Genomic DNA, 7,689 nt, shown 5'->3' on the forward strand with positions numbered 1-7,689 from the left:
GAGGGTCCAAGCGTAGGCATTCGTTTGGGGATTCGTGCCGATGGCATAAATTTATGCAGTACTCGAGCAACACCGGACGGAGGTGCTAGACGAGGGCTCCCGTTTTAGATCGAGTTTTAAAATCACCAAGTAGACGCGGTGAGGGCTGGCAACCGCTGCCAAACCTTTTTCCGAAATTGCGCCAGCTGAGTGACAAGAAAACATGATCTAAAGGAGAGTCCAGGAATAGCACCCTCGAGGGTGGGCTTCATGCCCCTCTAATTGATTCAACGTCGGCGTGCACCATTCAAAAATCTGACATATCCATCCGCCCTGACAGCGGCATTGAATCAATGAGGGGGGCACGGGAGAGGCTCGCGGCAACCACCTCTCCCATTGTAGCCGTGATAGGCACGCAAAAAGATTTTGCTAGAGCGCCAAGCACCCACCTCATGCCTAGAGACAAGGGCTCGCCATTAGATCAACTTCGAAATCACAGAACAGACGCGCTGTAGAATGCCAACCGCTACCAAGTCTCTTTCATAATTGCGTCGATCGAGTGATCGAAAAAGGTGATCTAAGAGAGGGTCCCAGCGTAGGGCATTCGTTGGGGTAATCGCGCCGATGGCAAAAATTTGTGCAATACCCGCGCAACACCGGACGGAGGTGCTAGACGAGGGCTCCCATTTTAGATCGAGTTTTAAAATCACAAAGAAGACGCGGTGAGGGCTGGCAACCGCTGCCAAACCTTTTTCCAAAATTGCGCCAGCTAAGTGACAAGAAAACATGATCTAAAGGAGAGTCCAGGAATAGCACCCTCGAAGGTGGGCTTCATGCCCTTCTAATTGATTCAACGTCGGTGTCCAGCATTTCAAAATTCGACATATCCATCCGCCCTGATAGCGGCGTTGAATCAATGAGCTGGGCACGGGAGAGGCTCACGGCAACCACCTCTCCCATTGTAGCCGCGATAGGCTTGCAAAAAATTTTGCTAGAGCGCCAAGTACCCACCTCATGGCTATAGACAAGGGCTCGCCATTAGATCAACTTCGAAATCGCAGAACGGACGCGGTGTACAATGGCAACCGCTGCCAAGTCTCTTCCGTAATTGCGTCGGTCGAGTGATCGAAGAAGGTGATCTAAGAGAGGATCCAAGCGTGTAGGCATTCGTTGGGGGATTTGCACCGATGGAAAAAATTTGTGCAATACCCGAGCAACACCGGACGGAGGTGCAAGAGGAGGGCTCCCATTTTAGATCGAGTTTTAAAATCACCAAGTAGATGCGGTGAGGGGCTGGCAACCACTGCCAAACCTTTTTTCAAAATTGCACCAGCTGAGTGACAAGAATACATGATCTAAAGGAGAGTCCAGGAAAATAGCACCCTCGAGGGTGGGCTTCATGCCCCTCTAATTGATTCAACGTCGGCATCCACCATTTCAAAATCTGACATTTCCATCCGCCCTGACAGCGGCATTGAATCAATGAGGGGGGCACGGGAGAGGCTCGCGGCAACCACCTCTCCCCTTGTAGCCGCGATAGGCACGCAAAAAATTTTTCTAGAGCACCAAGCACCCACCTCATGCCTAGAGACAAGGGCTCGCCATTAGATCAACTTCAAAATCGCTTAACAGATGTGCTGTAGAATGGCAACTGCTGCCAAGTCTCTTCCGTAGTTGCGTCGGTCGAGTGATCGAAGAAGGTGATCTAAGAGAGGGTCCAAGCATAGGCATTCGTTGGGGGATTCGCGCCGATGGCATAAATTTATGCAATACCTGAGCAAGACCAGACGGAGGTGCTAGACGAGGGTTCCCGTTTTAGACCGAGTTTTAAAATCACCAAGTAGACGCGGTGAGGGCTGGCAACCGCTGCCAAACCTTTTTCCGAAATTGCGCCAGCTGAGTGACAAGAAAACGTGATCTAAAGGAGAGTCCAGGAATAGCACCCTCGAGGGTGGGCTTCATGCCCCTCTAATTGATTCAACGTCGTCGTCCACCGTTTCAAAATCTGACATATCAATCCGCCCTGACAGTGGCGTTGAATCAATGAGGGGGGCACGGAAGAGGCTCGCAGCAACCACCTCTCCCGTTGTAGCCGCGATAGGCACGCAAAAAATTTTGCTAGAGCACCAAGCACCCACCTCATGCCTAGAGACAAGGGCTCGCCATTAGATCAACTTCGAAATCACTGAACAGACGCACTGTAGAGTGGCAACCGCTGCCAAGTCTCTTCCGTAGTTGCGTCGGTCGAGTGATCGAAGAAGGTGATCTAAGAGAGGGTCCAAGCATAGGCATTCGTTGGGGGATTCGCGCCGATGGCATAAATTTATGCAATACCCGAGCAACACCGGACGGAGGTGCTAGACGAGGGCTCCCATTTTAGATCGAGTTTTAAAATCACCGAGTAGACGCGGTGAGGGCTGGCAACCGCTGCCAAACCTTTTTCCGAAATTGCGCCAGCTGAGTGACAAGAAAACATGATCTAAAGGAGAGTCCAGGAATAGCACCCTCGAGGGTGGGCTTCATGCCCCTCTAATTGATTCAACGTCGCTGTCCACCGTTTCAAAATTCGACATATCCATCCGCCCTGACAGCGGCATTGAATCAATGAGGGGGGCACGGGAGAGGCTCGCGACAACCACCTCTCCCCTTGTAACCGCGATAGGCACGCAAAAAAATTTTGCTAGAGCGCCAACCACCCACCTCATGCCTAGAGACAAGGGCTCGCCATTAGATCAACTTTGAAATCGCTGAACAGACGCGCTGTAGAATGGCAACCGCTGCCAAGTCTCTTCCGTAGTTGCGTCGGTCGAGTGATCGAAGAAGGTCATCTAAGAGAGGGTCCAAGCATAGGCATTCATTGGGGGATTCGCGCCGATGGCATAATTTTATGCAATACCCGAGCAACACCGGACGGAGGTGCTAGACGAGGGCTCCCATTTTAGATCGAGTTTTAAAATCACCAAGTAGACGCAGTGAGGGATGGCAACCACTGCGAAACCTTTTTCCAAAATTGCGCCAGCTGAGTGAGAAGAAAACATGATCTAAAGGAGAGTCGAGGAATAGCACATCCGGGGTGGGCTTCATGCCCCTCTAATTGATTCAACGTCGGCGTCCACCGTTTCAAAATCCGACATATCCATCCGCCTTGACACCGGCGTTGAATCAATGAGGGGGGCACGGGAGAGGCTCGCGGCAACCACCTCTCCTATATAAGCTTTTAGTGCGAGGCTCGCTCTGCATTAGAAATTAGCGAACACACCGACATCCGTCTTAAAAATCCAAATCCTTTAAAATTCCTACCAAACAGCCATTCACGACCCAATTTTTTATGAGGTCGGCAGAGGAGCAAAAGATTGTCATCAGTTAGGAGATGTGAGTTCATGGAGCCGAGGGACTGAAATGGTCATCGAGCTCATCCGATCAACTGGATGAATTTCACCTTGAAGGGGCCCAATCCAAAAGTTCTGGAGGTCATCTCCTGGAACTGTCAAGAACAAAGGCCAATCTAACATGCAAACTCTGCTACTGTGCAAACATAGGTTGCAATTATAGAGAAATTGCAAGGCCGTCACAATGGCCCGAGGCCAACGCTCCGACTACTAAGTCAATTTTCTCTTGCAATCACCATGCCGCCGTTCACAGAGAGATCTCCCCATTCACTTGTGATGACACTCAATCCAAGTGCTAGATGCAATCTCGCCCTTGAAAGGCCGCGTTCCAAGACATCCCGATGACACATTGGAACGACAACCACTGTCGAACCATTCCCAATGTTGTGCTGATCGAGTTGGCACAGAGGCGATCTTAGGGAGCTCCCGTGAATCGATCAGGAAGTGCTTTCATACCCATCTCTCACAAAAACCAATGTTAGCTAAACAATTTTAGAATCCAAGGCTCGTATCCATCGATATCGTCGGCACTGGGTCTATATTCAAAGGCCACAGAGAGGTTCCGATAAGAGAAGCTCCCCTGCTCTCTTGCACAAACATCCCCAAATGCTAGACGCAAGCTCCCGCCCTTAGCATCGCTCTCTAGATCACCGCATTGACACATTGGAACAACAACCGCTATCGAACAACTCCCAAATTTGTGCCGATGGAGTGAGAAAGAAGAGCCAGATCGGGTCGACGAAAACGGCTAAGCCAGATCGAGTCGGCCAGCATGGCTCGGCCACCATTTTTCGCCGAGAGCTTTCGATATTAAAGCTCACATGTAGCAGCGATAAGTACACCATGACAAATTGCTAGAGCGCCGAGAACCCATAGCAAATTGCCATTATACCAAGCAACGCCGGAGTGCTAGACAAGGGCTCACGTTTAGATCAAGTTTTAAAACCACCAAAAACACACGCCATGGATCGGCAACCGCTGCCTCACCTTTTCCAAAATTGAGTCATCGGAAAACATGATCTAAAGGAGAGCCGAGGAAAAGCACTGAGATCGCTTCATGCCCCTTTCATTCATTCAACATCGGCATACACCGTTTGAAAACCCAACAATCCGATCCACCTAGACACCAATGTTGAATGAATGAAAGGGGCACGGGAGAGGCTCACGGCAACAACCTCTCCTATATAAGCTATTAGTGTGAGGCTCGCTCTGCATTAGAAATCTGCGACAGCGCAGACAACTCCCTTAAAAATCCAATTCAATGAAAAATGTGACCAAACAGCCATCCACGACACCGTTTTTGGAGCTCGCCCAGATCGGCTCAGCCAGAATGGCTCGCCCAGATTGGCTCGGCCAGCATGGTGACTTGCTGACTCGGTGAGAGTACTTCGAACTGTCAAGAACAAAGGCCAATCTAACATTAAAACTCTGCTACTGCGAAAACATAGGTTGCAATTATAGAGAAATTGCAAGGCCGTCATAATGGCCCGAGGCCAATGCTTCGACTACTAAGTCAATTTTCTCTTGCAATCGCCATGCCGCCGTTCATAGAGAGATCTCCCCATTCACTTGTGATGACGCACAATTCAAGTGCTAGACGCGAGCTCGCCCTTGAAAGGCCGCGTTCCAAGACATCCCGATGACACATTGGAACGACAACCACTGTCAAACCATTCCCAATGTTGTGCCAATCGAGTTGGCACAGAGGCGATCTTAGGGAACTCCCGCGTATCGATCGAGAAGTGCTTTCATACCCATCTCTCACAAAAACCAATGTTAGCTGAACAATTTTATAATCCAAGGCTCGTATCCATTGATATCGTTGGCACTGGGTCTATATTCAAAGTCCACGGAGAGGTTCCGATAAAAGAAGCTCCCCTGCTCGCTTGCACAAACATCCCCAAATGCTAGACGCAAGCTCCCGCACTTAGCATCGCTCTCCAGATCATCGCAATGACACATTGGAATGACAACCGCTATCGAACAACTCCCGAATTTGTGCCGATGGAGTGAGAAACGAGAGCCAGATTGGGTCGACGAAAATGGCTAAGCCAGATCGGGTCGGCCAGCATGGCTCGGCCACCATTTATCGCCGAGAGCTTTTGATATTAAAGCTCCCATGTAGCCGCGATAAGTACACCATAACAAATTGCTAGAGCGCCGAGCACCCATAGCAAATTGCCATTATACCAAGCAACGCCGGAGTGCTAGACAAGGGCTCACGTTTAGATCAAGTTTTAAAACCACCAAAAACACACGCCATGGACAAGGGCTCTCGCACTTAGCATCGCTCTCCAGATCACTGCAATGACACATTGGAACGACAACCGCTATCGAACAACTCCCGAATTTGTGCCGATGGAGTGAGAAACGAGAGCCAGATCGGGTCGACGAAAATGGCTAAGCCAGATCGGGTCGGCTAGCATGGCTCGACCACCATTTTTCACCGAGAGCTTTCGATATTAAAGCTCCCATGTAGCCATGATAAGTACACCATGAAAAATTGCTAGAGCGCCGAGCACCCATAGCAAATTTCCATTATACCAAGCAATGCCGGAGTGCTAGACAAGGGCTCACGTTTAGATCAAGTTTTAAAACCACCAAAAACACACGCCATGGATCGGCAACCGCTGCCTCACCTTTTCCAAAATTGAGTCATCAAAAAACATGATCTAAAGGAGAGCCGAGGAAAAGCACTGAGATCGCTTCATGCCCCTTTCATTCATTCATCATCGGCATACACCGTTTGAAAACCCAACAATCCGATCCGCCTAGACACCAATGTTGAATGAATGAAAGGGGCACGGGAGAGGCTCGCGGCAACAACCTCTCCTATATAAGCTATTAGTGCGAGGCTCCCTCTGCATTAGAAATCTACGACAGCGCGGACAACTCCCTTTAAAATCCAATTCAATGAAAAATGTGACCAAACAGCCATCCACGACACCATTTTTGGAGCTCGCCCAGATCGGCTCGGCCAGAATGGCTCGCCCAGATCGGCTCGGCCAGCATGGCTCGCCTAGATCTGCTCGGCCACCTTGGCTCGGCCAGCATGGCTCGCCCAGATCGGGTCGGCCAGATCGGGTCGGCCAGCATGGTGACTTGGTGACTCGGTGAGAGTACTTGGAACCGTCAAGAACAAAGGCCAATCTTACATGCAAACTCTGCTACTGCGTAAACATAGGTTGCAATTATAGAGAAATTGCAAGGCCGTCACAATGGCCCGAGGCCAATGCTCCGACTACTAAGTCAATTTTCTCTTGCAATCGCCATGCCGCCGTTCACAAAGAGATCTCCCCATTCACTTGTGACGACGCACAATCCAAGTGCTAGACGCGAGCTCGCCCTTGAAAGGCCACGTTCCAAGACATCTCGGTGACTTGATGAACGGACTTAAAGAGTCAGCTTGGCGGGGTGACTTGATGAAAGGACTTAAAGAGTCGACTTGGCGGGGTGACTCGATGAACGAACTTAGAGATTCGACTTTGCGGGCTGACTTGATGAACGGACCTAAAGAGTTGACTTGGTGAGAGTACTCGGTGGGGTGACCTGATGAACAGACTTAGAGAGTCGACTTGGTGAGAGTCCTTGGTGGGCCGACCTGGTTGGGTGACTTCATGAACTGACTTAAAGAGTCAACTTGGTGGGAGTACTTGGTGGGGTTTGACTTGATGAACGGACTTCAAGGGTCGACTTGGCGAGGTGACTTGATGAACGGTCCTAAAGAGTTAACTTGGTGAGAGTACTTGGTGTGGTGACTTGATGAAAAGACTTAAAGAGTCGAATTGGTGAGAGTACTTGGTGGGGTGACTTGATGAACGCACTTGAAGGGTCGACCTGGTGGGGTGACTTTATGAACGAACCTAAAGAGTTGACGTGGTGAGAGTGCTTGGTGGGGTGACTTGATGAACATAGTTAAAGAGTCGACTTGGTGAGAGTAGTTGGTCGGGTGACTTGATGAACGCACTCGAAGAATCAACTTGGTTAGAGTACTTGGTGGGGTGAGTTGATGAACGGACCTAAAGATTCGACTTGGTGGGCCGACCTGGCGGGGTGACTTGATGAAAGGACTTAGAGAGTCGACTTGGTGAGAGTACTTGGTGACTTGGTGGGCCGACCTGGCCAGGTGACTTGATGAACAAACTTAAAGAGTCGACTTGGCGAGAGTACTCGGTGGGCTGACCTAGTCACATGACTTGATGAACGGACTTAAAGATTCGACTTGGTGGGCCGACCTGGCGGGGTGACTTGATGAACGGACTTAGAGAGTCGACATGGTGGGTCGAACTAGCGGGGTGACTTGGTGAGAGTACTTGGTGGG

The sequence above is a fragment of the Cupressus sempervirens genome, chromosome 2 (assembly GCF_028749045.1).
Source record: "Cupressus sempervirens isolate cs-2001-9-10 chromosome 2, ASM2874904v1, whole genome shotgun sequence".
Taxonomy (NCBI): domain Eukaryota; kingdom Viridiplantae; phylum Streptophyta; class Pinopsida; order Cupressales; family Cupressaceae; genus Cupressus; species Cupressus sempervirens.